The sequence below is a fragment of the Monodon monoceros genome, unplaced genomic scaffold, assembly GCF_005190385.1.
Source record: "Monodon monoceros isolate NGI ecotype Baffin Bay Population unplaced genomic scaffold, NGI_Narwhal_1 Super_Scaffold_17, whole genome shotgun sequence".
Classification (NCBI taxonomy): Eukaryota; Metazoa; Chordata; class Mammalia; order Artiodactyla; family Monodontidae; genus Monodon; species Monodon monoceros.
The window spans coordinates 17,925,150-17,941,814 of NW_021703773.1; the positions used below are offsets into that span (position 1 = coordinate 17,925,150).

Here is a 16,665-nt window from a genome sequence, read left to right on the forward strand (position 1 = left end):
GGATGGAGAGGGAGGGGCACTGCAGCTTCCTGAGCACTTGCATCAGAACTTGATCATGTGGCAGCACTATGAAGAGCTGACCAAAGGGAAGAGTTTTAAATCAGGTGAACAGGACTTCCCTGGTGGTGCAGTGGTTAAGAATCCACCTGCCAATGCAGGGGACATGGGTTCAGTCCCTGGTCTGAGAAGGTCCCATGTGCCATGGAGCAACTAAGCCCATGCGCCACAACTACTGAGCCTGAGCTCCAGAGTCGGTGAGCCCCAACTACTGAGCCCACGTGCCACAACTACTACAAGCCCGTGAACCTAGAGCCCATGCTCTGCAACAGGAGAACACACAGCAATGAGAAGCCCGTGCACCACAATGAAGAGTAGCCCTGCTCGCCGCAACTAAAGAAAGCCCACACGCAGCAATGAGGACCCAACGCAGTCAAAGATAGATGAATAAAATAAATAAATTTATTAAAAAAAAAATCATGGGAACACTTAGGAGGCTAGTGCACCTGCCAGGGCTAGAGGCGATGGGGCTTTTAACTAGACAGTGAAAAGGAGATTACTGAGGTCAGTCTGAATAAATAAGCTACATATTAATATATGCAATTTAAAATATAAATTATTATACAAAATGTAACAAATATTCTTAAGAAGGCAAGTGCCATTAACTACTAGAGCCAGGAAGAGAAAATGCCAAATAAACAACATAGATAGTTAAAATACAAAAAATAAGAATACGTTTAAAGCTATTGGGTTGGCCAAAAGGTTTCATTCAGTTTTTTCCATAAGATGGCTCTAGTATCACTTAGTTGTCTTTAAGTTCATTCAAGACTATTTCGTTAGATTGTATGTGACAACTGTCATATCAGCATGCATTTTTAAAAAATCAAAATTGGTAAATTTTTGTGTAGCCATTTTAATATTGAAGATGGAAGAAAAAAGCAACATTTTCGCATATTATGCTTTATTATTTCAACAAAGATAAAAATGCAGCCAAAACACACAAAAAAGATTTGTGCAGTGTATGGAGAAGGCGCTGTGACTGACTGAATGTGTCAAAAGTGGTTTTCAAAGTTTCATGCTGGAGATTTCTCGCTGGACAATGCTCCACGGTCAGGTAGGCCAGTTGAAGTTGATAGTGATCAAATCAAGACATTAATTGAGAACAATCAACGTTATATCATGCGGGAGATAGCCAACATACTCAAAATGTCCAAATCAAGCGCTGAAAATCATTTGTACCAGCTTGGTTATATTAATTGCTTTGATGTTTGGGTTCCACATAAGTTAAGCGAAAAAAAACTTCTTGACTATATTTCTGCAGGTGAGTCTCTACTTAAACGTAACAAAAGTGTTCCGTTTTTAAAACAAATTGTGGGGCCTCCCTGGTGGCACAGTGGTTAAGAATCCACCTGCCAAGGCAGGGGACACGGGCTCAATCCCTGGTCTGGGAAGATCCCACATGCTGCAGAACAACTAAGCCCATGTGCCACAACTACTGAGCCTGCGCTCTAGAGCCCGCGAGCCACAACTACTGAGCCCGTGAGCCACAACTACTGAAACCCGCGTGCCTAGAGCCCGGGCTCCGCAACAAGAGAAGCCACTGTGATGAGAAGCCCGCGCACCGCAACGAAGAGTAGCCCCTGCTCGCTGCAACTAGAGAAAGCCGGTACACAGCAACGAAGACCCAATGCAGCCAAAAATAAATAAATTTTAAAAATAACTAAATAAATTTATTTTAAAAATAAATAAAACAAATTGTGACAAGTGATGAAAAGTGGATACTGCGCAATAATGTGGAACGGAAGAGATCGTGGAGCAAGTGAAATAAACCACCATCAACCACACCAAAGGCCGGTCTTCATCCAAAGAAGGTGATATTGTGTATACGGTGGGATTGGAAGAGAGTCCTCTATTATGAGCTCCTTCTGAAAACCAAATGATTAATTCCAACAAGTACTGCTCCCAGTTAGACCAACTGAAAGCAGCACTCGACGAAAAGCGTCCAGAATTAGTCAACAGAAAATGCATAATCTTCCATCAGGATAATGCAAGACTGCATGTTTCTTTGATGACCAGGCGAAAACTGTTATAACTTGGAAAGTTCCGATTCATTTGCTGTATTCGTCAGACATTGCATCTTTGGATTTCCATCTATTTAGGTCTTTACAAAATTCTCTTAATGGAAAAAATTTCAATTCCCTGGAAGACCATAAAAGGCACCTGGGACAGTTCTTTGCCCAAAAAGATAAAAAAGTTTGGGGAAGATGGAATTATAAAGTTGCCTGAAAAATGGCAGAAGGTAGTGGAACAAAAGGGTGAATACATCGTTCAATAAAGTTCTTGGTGAAAATGAAAAATGTGTCTTTTATTTTTACTTAAAAACCAAAAAGGAACTTTTTGGCCAACCCAATATAATTATAACTCTTTAAATACAACTATATAGAGGAAGTGACCTTTGGAGTAAGTATCTATGGTAACTATGAATTATTATTATGAAACAAAAGTAAAGCTACCCCAAGGGATAAAAAAAAATCAACAATAAGTTATGGGAGAAATAAATCATACACATGTGAAACTATGGCTGCAGATTCCCTCTCAACCTGGAGGACCAAATTCTCTCGTTGACACTAATGTAGATGTTTAAAAATTTTGCTTCAATGGTAGAGTACTGTTGTCTAAAAATTATTTAAACAGACCTGATAAGCTGCTTACAAAATAAATACTGTGCAACAATCGACAGCTTTCTGATGGACCAGGAAATAAAAGGAAAAAGATCCTTTGCTTTAGCAACAAAAAGTAGTTGCACACACACTATTTCTATGAATAAATGTATCAAACAGTGCTAGTATGATGACAAATTACAAAAATGGGGGCATAAAAGATTTGAATAAGTGGGACATACATGTTCATTCTTCCCTGAATTACCATATTAATTGATTACTATTCCTTTCTAAATCATATGTGATTATTTTTAAAGGTGAAATTGGGAGAGTTTTTTTTAAAACAATTGAAACTAGTCTAGAATAAGTAAGAAGAGTCAAAAAATTTTAGAACATAAAAATGAGGATTATAACTCAACACCAAGAGCAACAACAAAAAATGATTTAAAAATAGGCAAAGGGGCTTCCCTGGTGGTCGACTGGTTTAGATTTCGCCTTCCAATGCAGGGAGTGCGGGTTCGATCCCTGGTCAGGGAGCTAAGATCCCACATGCCTCAGGGCCAAAAAGCCAAAACATAAAACAGAAGCAATATTGTAACAAATTCAATAAAGACTTAAAAAAAAAAAATGGGCACAGGACCTGAATAGAACTTTCCCCAAAGAAGATATACAATGGCCGAGAAGCACATGAAAAATTGCTCCACATCATTAGTCATTAGGGAAATGCAAATCAAAATCACAATAAGATACCACTTCACATCTATTAGGATGGCTATTATAAAAACAAGACAGAAAATAAGTGTCAGCAAGAACGTGAAGAAATTAGAACACTGTGCGTTGGTGCGAGAATAGTAAAATGGTGTAGCTGCTGTGGAAAATGGTGTGTTGGGTTCCTCACAAAATTAAAAATAGGGCTTCCCTGGTGGTGCAGTGGTTGAGAGTCCGCCTGCCGATGCAGGGGACACGAGTTCGTGCCCCGGTCCGGGAAGATCCCACATGCCGTGGAGCGGCTGGGCCCGTGAGCCATGGCCGCTGAGCCTGCGCGTCCGGAGCCTGTGCTCCAAACGTGAGAGGCCACAGCAGTGAGAGGCCCGCGTACCGCAAAAATAAAAAAAAAAAAAATTAAAAATAGAACTACCTTATGATCCAGCAATTCACCTTCTGGGTATTCACCCAAAAAAACTGAAAGCAGGATCTTCAAGAGTTATCCGAATACCAGGTTCACAGCATCATTATTTATAATAGCCAAAGGGTGGAAGCAATTGAAGTGCCCATCAGTAGATGCCTGGATAAACAAAACGTGGCATATACATACCATGAAATATTTATTCAGCCTTTAAAAAAGAAGGAATTCTGACACAGGCTACAATATAGATGGACCTAAAGACATTATGCTAAGTGAAGTAAGCCGGTCACAAAAGGACAAACATTGTATGACTCCTCTTATATAGGTTACCTACAGTGGTCAAATTCATAGAAAGAGAAGAATAGAATGGTGGTTGCCCGGAGTTGAGGGAAGGGGGCAGTAAGGAGTCAGTGTTCAGTGGACAGTTTCAGGTGGAGAAGATGAAAAGTTCTGGATACGGGATGGGCTGTACAACCATGGGAGTGGACTTCATACCACTGAACTGTACGTTTAAGTTGTGAAAAGGGTACATTTTATGTAATATATATTTTACTACAATTTTTTAAAGTTTAAAAAGTTAGGAGTTTGTGCTACTAGTTATTATAGTACATTATAAAATAGTAAAACAGTCTATTAATGGTAAAAAATTATACTGACAGATTAATAAACTGGTATATCAATCTCAGAAATACAAAAATTCAGAATCAGATAGTGGAGATATTTCCAATCAGTGAAGACATTTATTTGTGATAAGATATTTGAATATTCTAAAAAATTAAAATGTGAGAAGCAGCATGGTGTAGCGGTTAAAAGTCAACAATCTAGAGCCAGGCTGCCTAGGTTTAAACCCAGCCCTGCCAACACATAGGCTAGGGGCAGCCTTCTTTTTTTTTTTGAAAGGATTCTATTCTTTTTTTTTTTTTTTACATCTTTATTGGAGTATAATTGCTTTACAATGGTGTGTTAGTTTCTGCTTTATAACAAAGTGAATCAGCTATACATATACATATATCCCCATATCTCCTCCCTCTTGCGTCTCGCTCCCTCCCACCCTCCCTATCCCACCCCTCTAGGTAGTCACAAAGCACCGAGCTATCTCCCTGTGCTATGCTGCTGCTTCCCACTAGATATCTATTTTACGTTTGGTAGTGTATATATGTCCATGCCACTCTCTCACTTCGTCCCCGCTTCCCCTTCTCCCTCCCTGTATCTTCAAGTCCATTCTCTACATCTGCATCTTTATTCCCGTCCTGCCCCTAGGTTCTTCATGACGTTTGTTTTTTTTTTGTCCTCATATGTAAGAATGGGGGTGATTATAGTGGTACTTACGTCATAGGTGCGTGTGAGAGTTAAATGAGTGTATTTTTAAATGCTTAGAACAGCACCTGGCACATAGTAAGTGACATATAAATATTAGCTACTAGCTCTCATCTACACCAAGAAGATATTAAAATTGGATTAAAAAGGAAACCAAAAGCATACAAATTAGGATAATTAAATACAGATCAATCTTCTCTTTTAGTAGAGGTTTTGGGAAGCATAAAAATATAGGAAAACTTAAAAGATGTATATGACTATAAAAATGGAAAAATCTTTAAATCACTGTATACAAAATAAAAAGTCATACAGTAAAACACAGGACAAAGGACAACATATATCATATCAATAATGAAGAATCATATACCCCAACAGTGTAAGTAAGCAAAAGTTCTAAACAAGAATAAATTAAAACAGTCAATACAGTTTCTTTTCAATTTAACCTTATCGTGGCTCACTTCTTCCCTGGCTCCCCGACTGTCACTCCTAATCTCCATTTCCTTTGCTCACAACCTATAGAAGGGTTTAAAAAGCCAAATACTTGCGGTCCTAACCTTTCTTCAAATTAGGGGTGTGATCCGGTTTGTGCCAATAAGACTTAAAGATAAGAGTGCCAGAAGGCAAGGTGCTGGGTAAGACTTGCCCTCCCTGATAAAGTTAGGCAGGCATGTCGGGAGAAAGGTCCTTCGCTCCCAGCCTTTGCGCATAGCAGCAGGGGGACTTAGCGCTTGGAACTCTTAGCGACCATACTTTAAACTGAAAAGTCACAGACAAAAGCAGGACGAGTGCTGAGGCAAGACGAGTGGAAGGACAGAAAGATGACATTATTCTTTTTGTTTGTTTGTTTGTTTTGCGGTACGCGGGCCTCTCACTGTTGTGGCCTCTCGCGTTGCGCAGCACAGACTCCGGACGCGCAGGCCCAGCGGCCATGGCTCACGGGCCCAGCCGCTCCACGGCATGTGGGATCTTCCCGGACCGGGGCACGAACCCGTGTCCCCTGCATCGGCAGGCGGACCCTCAACCACTGCGCCACCAGGGAAGCCCTAAGATGACATTATTGAACCGCCAACCCAGGAACTGCCCACCTCTAGCTTCCTGTTAAGTAAACGCACAGCCTTCTGGTTTAAAACGATCTGTGTCGTACACATGCTCCTGTCCACAGCATTTGGTGCAGTTGACTCGTCCTCTCTCCTTAAAAGGCTTTCTTTACTTGGCCTCCAGGACACCACTCTCCACTGACTTCCCTCCTACCTTCCTGGCTGTTCCTTCTTGGTCTCCTTTGTGATTCCTCCTCCACTCTCTAGCCCTTTAAAGCTGAAGAGGACCCCAGAGGTACTTCAGAGACTCCATGCAATTCCCCAAAGGTGCCCTTGACCTATTCTCTTTCTATACTTCCTCTCTGGGCAATCTCATCCAGTCGAGTGGCTTTACATACCAGCTAACTGTTGATGAATCCCAAACTGATCTCCCTCGACCAGGCTTCTCCTGTGCACTCTAGACTTGTAAATCCAACTTTCTACTCTACACCTTCATGTATGTACCTATGATTTTTCTCAACGTGATGTCGGTACAACTGAGATCCCACCTCCCAACATCCGTGTCTCCATCATCCTTCCCCATCTCAGTTCACGGCAGCAGCATCCTGCCGCGGCTCACACCGAAATGTTGAGGGTTATCTCTGATTCCTCTCTTTTACTCTCAACCCTCATTCCAACAGCAAACCCTGTTGTCTTTATTTTCAACACGTATATCTAAACCTGGCCCCCTCTCACCCCCCCACCCAACCCTTCCACAACCCGATGGAGCCACAGCCTCCTGCCATGATTATAGCCATGCTTCCTCATGGATGTTTCTGCTGAGTCTCTCACTCCCACTCAGTGTATTCTCTACACAGCTGTAACAGTGATTCTGTTAAAATTAAAGTCACTTTGGTTAAGAGCCGAAGTCCTTATGATTTTCAAGACTATACATGATCTGGCTCTCCACTACCTGTCACACCTCATCTCCTATTTCACTTTTCCTTACTTCATCCCTTGCTACTCCTAAGAGCTGTCAGTTAAGCTCCACCTCAGGGTCTTTCCACTGGCTCTTTCCTCTGACTGGTGTGATTTTTCTTCCAGATGTTCATACAGCTGGCTCCCCACAGGCCTTTACTCAAAAGTTACCTCTCTCTCTCTCTTTCCCATGCCCATACACCTCAACATTTCACACCCCCCATTCTGCGTTAGTAGTTTTTCTCTCTTTAGAGCTGTACGCTGTCAAACATCCTTTATACCTTATTTACTTATGAATAGCCTGTCTCTCCCCGCAGAATGTAACTTCACAGAGGGCACGTTTTCATCTTGCGTTCACTTCTGTACCTCAGCACTGTGACCCTTGTATCTACATTTATCCAACAAGTATTTGAATGCCAAGCATATTCCAATTAAAATAAGATACCATTTTGCACTTTCCTAAACAGTGAATATTTGGCAAGGGTGTTAGAAATGTCAACACGGGGAATATAGCCAATATTTTATAAAAACTATAAATGGAGTATAACCTTTAAAAATTGTGAATCGTTATATTATACACCTGTAATTTATATAATATTGTACAGCAACTATATTTCAATAAAAAAAGAAATTAAAAAAATACACATTGGCTAGGGTGTTGGGAAACATGCTTATATACTCGGGAGTGGGAGCACAGATTTGCCCGCTATTTTTGAAGAGCAACTTGGCAACGTGTATCAAAAGTCTTAAAAATGCTCACACCCTCTGATTCCACCTAAAGGAATGTATCTCAGTAATTTACCTGAACAGCGTAAGTACTGATATACAAAGTTCTTCAGTGTAGAGTTGTTTAACATACTGAAAAACACTGGAAACAACCTAACGTTCAAAGAAGTCTGAAGAAATAAATCACAGCACATTGAGATGATGACTACAGTCCTTTTAAACCATATTTTTAAAGAATATTTAAAAATTTAAGAATCTAGGAAAATAGGCACCACACCTTTTAAAATGAAAAAGAAAATTCAATCAACTAAGGAAGTGCCTATTGACTGTTAGGCGTGGGGTTTTTAAAACAGTAGGAACTGTTTGTCCCCATTAGAAATACGTAAGCATATGTGCATGAGAATATGTAAAAAGAAAAGGCATTGAATAGCTATAAATTGTGAAGTTAGAGACTATTGGGCATTGATGAGATTAAGGATGTTCTCTCCCCGCCCACCCCTTCCCACTTCTAAAGTGCTATACTTTTTAAATAGCCTGCTGGGAAGGGGACATTGGAAACCTGATGTGACATTCAAATTAACTGGTTAAATTCAAGATAAGAGAGGGGCAGAGTAAGGTTCACCTTGCTTGGGACAATGCCTCCCACATTCCTTTCTTGACACAGACAGACCTGGGCTCTGTCGGAACCTCTTCTTTTTGCTGAATGCCTGCACACCGATGCATCACATCCTAATTGCCCACCTGCCCTCCTCCGTATGTCCATACATTCTGTACTGACTGTCCTCAATCTTTATATTCCATACTCTGAACCCCAACTGTGCCTTCATTTCTACTTCCTAGTGTACCAGCCAAGTCCTGAAAAACAACTCAATCCATATGTATTCTTCTTATTTTTAATTCTGGGGTTTCAGTGTCAAAAATTAAACAGCAGAGAGCATCAATACTAAACCAAGACTGGCCCTTCTGTAATATAAAGGTATACCTCTATTATATTACAGAATTACCTATATTATTATTCCAAGGAAGAATTTCAACAAAATTTGATATTTGTAATCTTACCCTCTTCTGAAATCCTACAGCTCTTTTTTTATAGTACTATAAGGACAGATGTGATGAGGGATGAACTTGCCATTGCCCCATCTTGGCTGGTACCTTGAGGCCACGAATCATGTCTTACTTATCCCATGATTCCTCAGGCTCTGGAGTATGGCTTGCACAGTTTACACTTTCAGTCTGCCAAGGAAACAAATTACCTTCCAAAATGCAGAATTTCAGTAGTATGTATTCACATTTATATATTGCAAAATGTGACTTTCGTCACATTCTTGAGTTAGCTAAGGCAATATTATATCAGTAGGGTACAAGAAACTGTACTCTGTATAACCATCACCATTTGCTTAGATTCGAGAGTAAACTCCAGAGATAAAGTCATAGCAGTACAGGTGAGTCACAAGAGGAACACAGCAAGTCTCTCTTAAGAGGGCAGTAATTTGACAGAGAAAAAAGAACATCCCACAAAACAAGGTTCTCATGATGACTCGAATTACACAGAAGCATAGCGTTCATGGTGATACTGTCAGTACCTGTTTCTGCAAGTATGTTCACAAGGTGTCTGCTGCTTCAGGTAGAGATTAAACAAAAATAACTTCCTGAGTCACGGGCCTGGCAACATGTGTCCCGCAACTAAGGGTGTAGTAAGTCAAAGGCTTAGACAGGTTGCATCCTTTCCCAGGTACCACGAAGATAAGCAAGGTTCTTCACATGTTCATCAGCAAATGTACTGACCTGGTCGTGAGTGAGCTCACCTGGCACTCACACTGAAAACTCCTAATATGAACCGAGGTGGGCACCTGGGGAGCCTCCTGTCTCATTAGAAGCCAAGATTCATGAGCGGAGCTACTTTGAACAACGAGGTCATTGTGACTCAAAACTGAACCCTGTCTTCAGTTTATTTCCCTTTCTAGGGCTACAAAAATAAATCAATAAAATCTGCACAAACTCCCCTGAAAGAAATCACCTAACCTCATAAAAGTGAGCCAGAAAATCTGAAAGAGGAAGCTGTCCATTCTCCACAGGTGCTAGTCTGAATCTGCACTCTTAACTCCCACTATTTAATCTCCAAATGGATTTATATCTACACCCTCTGCACCCCCGTCTCTATTTCAAAGACTACCTTGCCTGTGCCCTGGACACACCTGGATGCTGCCATCGCCTGGCTGTCCCTCAGCCCCATCCTTCATCTCTTTACCAGCTCTTTTCCCACAGGCTTCCTCACCCTCCACATCTTTTTACAGTCTTAGGCCTCAAACATGCACACACGCCTTTGAGGTGCTTTCTCAAGTCTTTAGTCTCTTCAAGTTCAACATGCCCCAAACTAACCCATCATGATTCTCTTTCTGACAATTTCTTCTTGCTGCTCTAGTCCCTGTTTCACCCCATGGCCACCCAGACAAGAAAGCTGAGGAGACACTTGGGACTGTTCACCACCAGCGAAGCTGACCGGACCCCTGTCCTCCAAAACATTTTTAATATTTTCACTCTGCTTTCTTTTTTTCTTTTTTAAAAGTATTTATTTATTTGGGTGCGTCGGGTCTTAGTTGCAGCAGGTGGGCTCCATAGTTGCAGCTCGCCAGCTCTTTAGTCATGGCATGCTAACTCTTAGTTGCGGCATACATGTGGGATCTAGTTCCCAGACCAGGGATCGAACCTGGGCCCCCTGCACTGGGAGCGTGGAGTCTTAACCACTGTGCCACCAGGGAAGTCCCTCACTCTGTTTCTATTACCAAATACTGGTGTAACTCTTACAAGTTTGTGCCTAAACTATTAGAACTAATCTGCCTCGACCTTCCTTGGGGTTCACCCATCACTTACCCCAACACACAGCCTACTCAAGGCATGTTGACCCTGCCCTCCACCATGTTCCCCCAACACTCCAGGTCTTTCATAAGGCTACATTTGCACCCCAGGGAAAGCCAGCAACCTTCCATGCCTGGCAAACCCCTATGCGCACATTCCAAGGCCAGTTCAATGTCACCACCCTTCTCCAGCCTTCCCTTGGGCTGAGTTAGTGGTGTTCCCTTTACTGTGGACACACAGTACTTCATACAAGTTTCCATTCAAATCAAGCCAGACAACATTTTACACCTGTTGTGTAAGAGGTACACTGTGCTGAGAGCTGGAAAATATAAAAATAACTAAGACCTGGGCTCTATCCTTATGGATATCTTCCAGATATGGAAGGAAATAATTATAGCACAGTGTAATAAATGCAAAGTATCACAGAGAACAAGACAGTTCAGCTGGGGTTTGAAGAATGAAGAGGTTGCCCTCAAATGGTTTTCTGAAACCACCCGCCTTTCACCTCACCCTCCAACTAGTGAGTGCATTAAAAGGACCTATAAATCATGTTTATGTTCTCAGGATCTAGTAGGCTGCCCAGCACACAGCAGGCGCTCAAAGCATTTCTCGAATGGACAAATAAGACAGACTGCACAGTTTATGAGTCATTCCATATCTGGAACAGTCTTCTCAGAATTACTTGCCAACTACTTGAGCAGAATTGTGTGGAATGCCTGCAAAATGATCAAGAATTCACAGTGATGATGTAAATGAGGAAGAAGAGAGAAGATGCTTGTCTCCCAGGTGCCTCTAAGACCCTCCCTGGTTGGCCTCATGCCCAGTCCCTGGCCCGCTGCCCCCCCACCCCCCCCCACACACACACATGGCAGCTCACTGGTCCTCAGGCTCCACCCCCCACTTCCTCACCTTGATCTTCGCACTTGCTGTTCCCTCCACGATAGCCAAATATTGCCCTCCTTCACCTCCATGTGTTGGCTCAAATGTCACCCTATTTAAAGATCTAACTCCCTTCCCTGCTTTTTCTCCTTAGCACTTATCTTACACACTAAACATTTTGTCCACGTGTTTGATTTTCCAACCAGAATTTAAGCTCCACAGGGGCAAGAATTTGTCTCTTTTGTGCACCTCTTCATGCCCAGCACTTAGAACAGTTCCCAGCACAAGCAGGCACTCAATAGATCCTTGTTAAATGATGAAGTGAGTGTGTCAGAACTACTGCGTGTACGCAACGGACAGAGGTCAGAAGCGTAGACCCTGGGACCAGGCTGTCGGGCCTGTTCCCTGTCTCCACCAATTATTAACTTTGTAACTTTGGGCAAGTTGCTTAAACTTTCAAAACCTCAAAATCCTCATTTGTAGAATGGGAATAATCACAGTACGTATACCTCATGAGTTGTGAGAATTATCCATTCAGAAAGCTTAGAACAGCTTTCATTAGCATTCAAAACACTTTACTAGTATTACTTTTCTTATGGCAAGAAACATTGAGATACGTTCTTTAAAACGTGGTTTAACTACATCCAAATAGAGAAACATCTATAAGCAACACATTAAAGTTGGCTTTTAGAAATAGTTATTAGATGATCATTTCCGGGTTTTTTTTTTGTTTTTTGTTTTTTTTGCGGTACGCGGGCCTCTCACTGTTGTGGCCTCTCCCATTGCGGAGCACAGGCTCTGGACGCGCAGGCTCAGCGGCCATGGCTCACGGGCCCAGCTGCTCCGTGGCATGTGGGATCCTCCCGGACCGGGGCACGAACCCGTGTCCCCTGCATCGGCAGGCGGACTCTCAACCACTGTGCCACCAGGGAAGCCCCATTTCTGGGTTTTAATAATTAACTTCTGCAAGCGTGAATACATTTCTCATAATTTCACTTGCTATCTCTCAAACTCTTGCCTAGAAAGGCCAAAATGATACAAGAGTAAATTGAAATGATTTTAAAATCAATCTAACACTAAATGAACAAGAAATCAGTTTCCAAAAACAACTGAGCAGGAAAGAAGAGAAACCTGTAAGGGTAGGCAAGTCATTACAGGTTTGGGATGTTTATTTTACTAACCCACAATAAAATGAATTAACAGGAAGGTTTACCCTTTTGAAATGGTCTTCAGTTTTCTGCTAAAGAAACATCTCTTTCATGAGGCCTTTCTTCAGGCTCTGCTATGATCAGATGGGCCCCTGAACATTCTTTTCCTCCAAATCCTAAAGCGCTTAAGGGCCTTTTCCACACCCCTTACAGATCCCTTTGTGCTGCTCGTTCGTTGCTGCAGGAACATGCATTCACCCTCCCCAGGCAGTTTAAAGGAGCCCCAGGGCGGGGGTTGGGAGGGTATATTTTGTTCTATTTCTGTAATCCTACCTGGCTCAGGCTGGTCACTGGCAGGTCAATTACATGTGTGTATGAAGGAACACACATATTTATAATCTAAAACCTGGTAAGAACTGGCATTACCTCTGAAAGAGGGTGGCAGGCGCTCTCTGAAGGTGCCTGACTGGATCTCAAAGTATTTCCGAAGCAGTTATTTATTCAGCAGCATTAATCTGCAATGACCATGTAAAGTCATTTACATCATGGTAAATTGATATCTAATGTTAAGCCAAGAGCTCGACAAGAGAAATGCCACAGTTTCCGAAGTATCCAGCTGAGCATAAGAATTTGAATTTTTCCAAAACTCACGGTCAGACTGAAAGTGTTTCTTTAGACTAATAACGTGAAGGTTACGAGCATGGACTCCAGAGTCCTGTTACCTGGTCTGAATGTACTACCTCTGCCACTTTCTAGCTGCATAACCTTGACAAATTATTTAACCTCACTGTGATGGCTTCCTCTTCTATAAAATGCAGATAAGCCTCACAGAACTCTTATGAGGATTAAATGAATTTATAGGTGAAATGATAAAGACAAAGCCTGGAACTTGGTAAGCATTTAATAAGTGTGAGCTTCTATCACTGGCATTATAATTATTATTAGAAATAGTTTTCCTTACTTATCTCATCTTATTTAATTAAGTGGTTGAAACACATCCATACTCCAAAGAAACAAAGATAGTTTAGATCTGGTTTGTTATAATCACTTATAATCTGGTTTCAGATAAACTTCCAGATTTTTTTTTTTTTTTTTGCTGTACACAGGCCTCTCACTGTTGTGGCCTCTCCCGTCGCGGAGCACAGACTCAGAACGCGCAGGCTCAGCGGCCATGGCTCACGGGCCCAGCCGCTCCGCGGCATGTGGGATCCTCCCGGACCGGGGCACGAACCCGTGTCCCCTGCATCGGCAAGTGGACTCTCAACCACTGCACACCACCAGGGAAGCCCCAAACTTCCAGATTTTGTTAAGTTACTTTTTTATTTCCAGTTTTAATGAGCTGATTGACATACATCACTGTGTAAGTTTAAAGTGTACAGCATAATGATTTGACTTAACGTGTATTGTGAAGTGGATTACGGCAGTAAGTTTAGTTAACATCCATCACCTCATTTAGATGCAATTAGAAAACTTTTTTTCCCCTTATAATGAGATTTACTCTTAGGACCTACTCTCTTAACAACTTTCCTATATATTACACAGCAGAGGTAACTACAGTCATCATGCTGTACACTAGAACTGCCAGACTTTGACAAGTGAAATGGAAAAGTGCCATTGGGTTTAATTACAATTCTTTCTCATATTCATTTCAAAGCTTCAAGAAAATGGCAATTTCAACTCCAGGTCTGGTTTTCTACTTAGTTCTCTGAAAGGATTTATTGAAAACCCCAAGTTGGCTGGAACATTTCTGCTGGTTACCTTTCAGGAGACTTTGTATGAGCACAGAGGATATCCATTTGGTTTCAATTTTCTAAGACACAAACACTTCATTGTACAGTAAATGGCAATATGCGCTCAATGATCCAAAAGCACATTGTTTTTGCTTCTTGATTTTCTGTTCTACTTTTAACTCTGTGACGATTAAGTTTCCTGTTCTCCGCGACAAAACACCTCTCCATCTACTGTGAGTGTCCAAACAAGTTAGTTGCTATTAATATTTTAAAAACATAACACAGCATAATCAAGTTAGTCTTCCAACCACTAAAATAAAAAAACTCAAATGCAAATCCACAAAATTTGTTTACACTGATTTTTTTTTTCCATTTATATATGGAAAATCACCAGGTAAGAGATAATTTAATTTTTAACTTGGATTGAAAACTCTGAATGCATAGCTTAGTTATTAAGCTTATTTATACAGGTTAATAAAAGCTCAATAAATTTCCTGTCTTTTCATTAAGACGAAGCAGACCTAGTTTTCCCTCTTTAAGGCATGGCATTATGTAGCATACAGTAAAGGGACTTCAAAACTGTGTCACTCCTTGGTGGGATCATCTACATAAAAGAATCCCATCATTTACAATACATCCTGGGTACTGGCCTAATTTCTTAAAAGTGTGTGCTTCAGGTTTTCTGGGATTCGAGCACCATGTGGTCCAGAGAATCACACTAGTAGCAGCCACTACTCAGAAAATTAGGTGAGCTCCAAATTGTCCCTAGAAAGATAAGGACTGCAAAAGCTGACGGAGCCTGACATTCTCCAACCCTCCTACTTCACAGAAGCCCAGGGAGCGGAAACGACTAGCTCATGCAGCTCCCTGTGGCCATGGCGGTGCTAGAACGCAGCGCTTCTAACAAGAGGCCAGGATGCCAGCGGCCAGGGCCCTCTGGGCCGCCAAGCCACAGGTGCTGCTGACACCCGAGTAGGAAGGGGCTCCCCGTCATCTGGAAAATCCATAAGCCTTGTATGGCAGTGACAGTAAGAACCAAAGCTTTGATCTCACTTATGCCCCAACTCCCCAAACTGTGGCAACATCCAAAATGAGGAGTGTTGCTTCTCCCAATGTCTTCAGTGCCTCTTCTGTTTTCCTCCCAAAGGATGAACACTTCGAGCTGACAAATTCCTCCTTCCCACTCAGTTCCTCTGGGGATGGAAATGGAAATGTGTGCAAATCCCTCTTCCACCAGCCATACCTCTTCCTGGGTTTGCTCCCCAGGACCCTCAAGACCTTGGTGCACAAGGCCTGATTTATTTAGGCCTGAACCTAAGTAAATCATCCTTAAAACACGTCTGCATGTTATAAGCTTCTCACACGACAGCTTCGTAACAGGATTGGACAATAAAACCTAAAAATACTAAGGTGTAGACAGGTAAAGAGATCCCCTGAGGATTTAGTTGGTTTTGTTAGTTTCTGCAAAATGTTCTCACATGTGTGAACACATAAGTCTTGAGGCACTTTTTTTTCCCCAGACCATTCAACAGCAGTCACTATTTTTATAAGGGAACTTACTTCTAAATCTATCTGACATGCCTTTCATTTGCTCAGTGTTGTACCTGCTCAAATGAGGGGTATTCCCTGCAGAGTGTTCTGGTCAACTGGAACGGCCAGCAGGCTTTTTGTTTTAGTCCCTATGAAAAGGGCTGCCTTTCCCATTTCCGGTCCTTATTTTAATACAGAGAAATGCAAACCTCTGCCAATTTAGGAAGACACTTAACAGCTACTTTGGAAGCTCTCAAATTTTATAAATCGAACATGACTTTACTACTTCTAATATACAAACCAACATAAATCAAAGTTTGTATTACAAAAGTTTAACTTCTTAGTCACCCTCACATCCCTGAAGATTTTATAGTACATCTTTCCGTAAAATTCAAGAAAAAAACTAGTCTCTTCACACATGATGAAGGCACATTATGAAACTCGTATATCACACCAGTATTATTAAGCAGTTTACCATTTGTAAAACATTTCAAAGTGAAATGACAGACATTACATGAAATTTCTAAAAATCTTATATGTTCTGGTATAATGTTATAAGTCATAATTCTAGTTATTACTTTAAAATGTATATCTCAGAAATAACTAAAAAAAAAAGAAAAAAGTGAAATGACTCGTATATAACCAGTGCCCAACTGTGTGTGTGTGTGTGTGTGTGTGTGTGTGTGTGTGTGTGTGTGTGTG

General features: G+C 41.5%; 1 protein-coding gene across 3 annotated transcripts in view; it reads right to left on the reverse strand.

Annotated features, from left to right (window-relative positions):
* The window catches only part of MTUS1 (microtubule associated scaffold protein 1), a 160,210-nt gene that overhangs the window by 82,433 nt on the left and 61,112 nt on the right, over window positions 1-16,665 (reverse strand). The window lies entirely within an intron of this gene.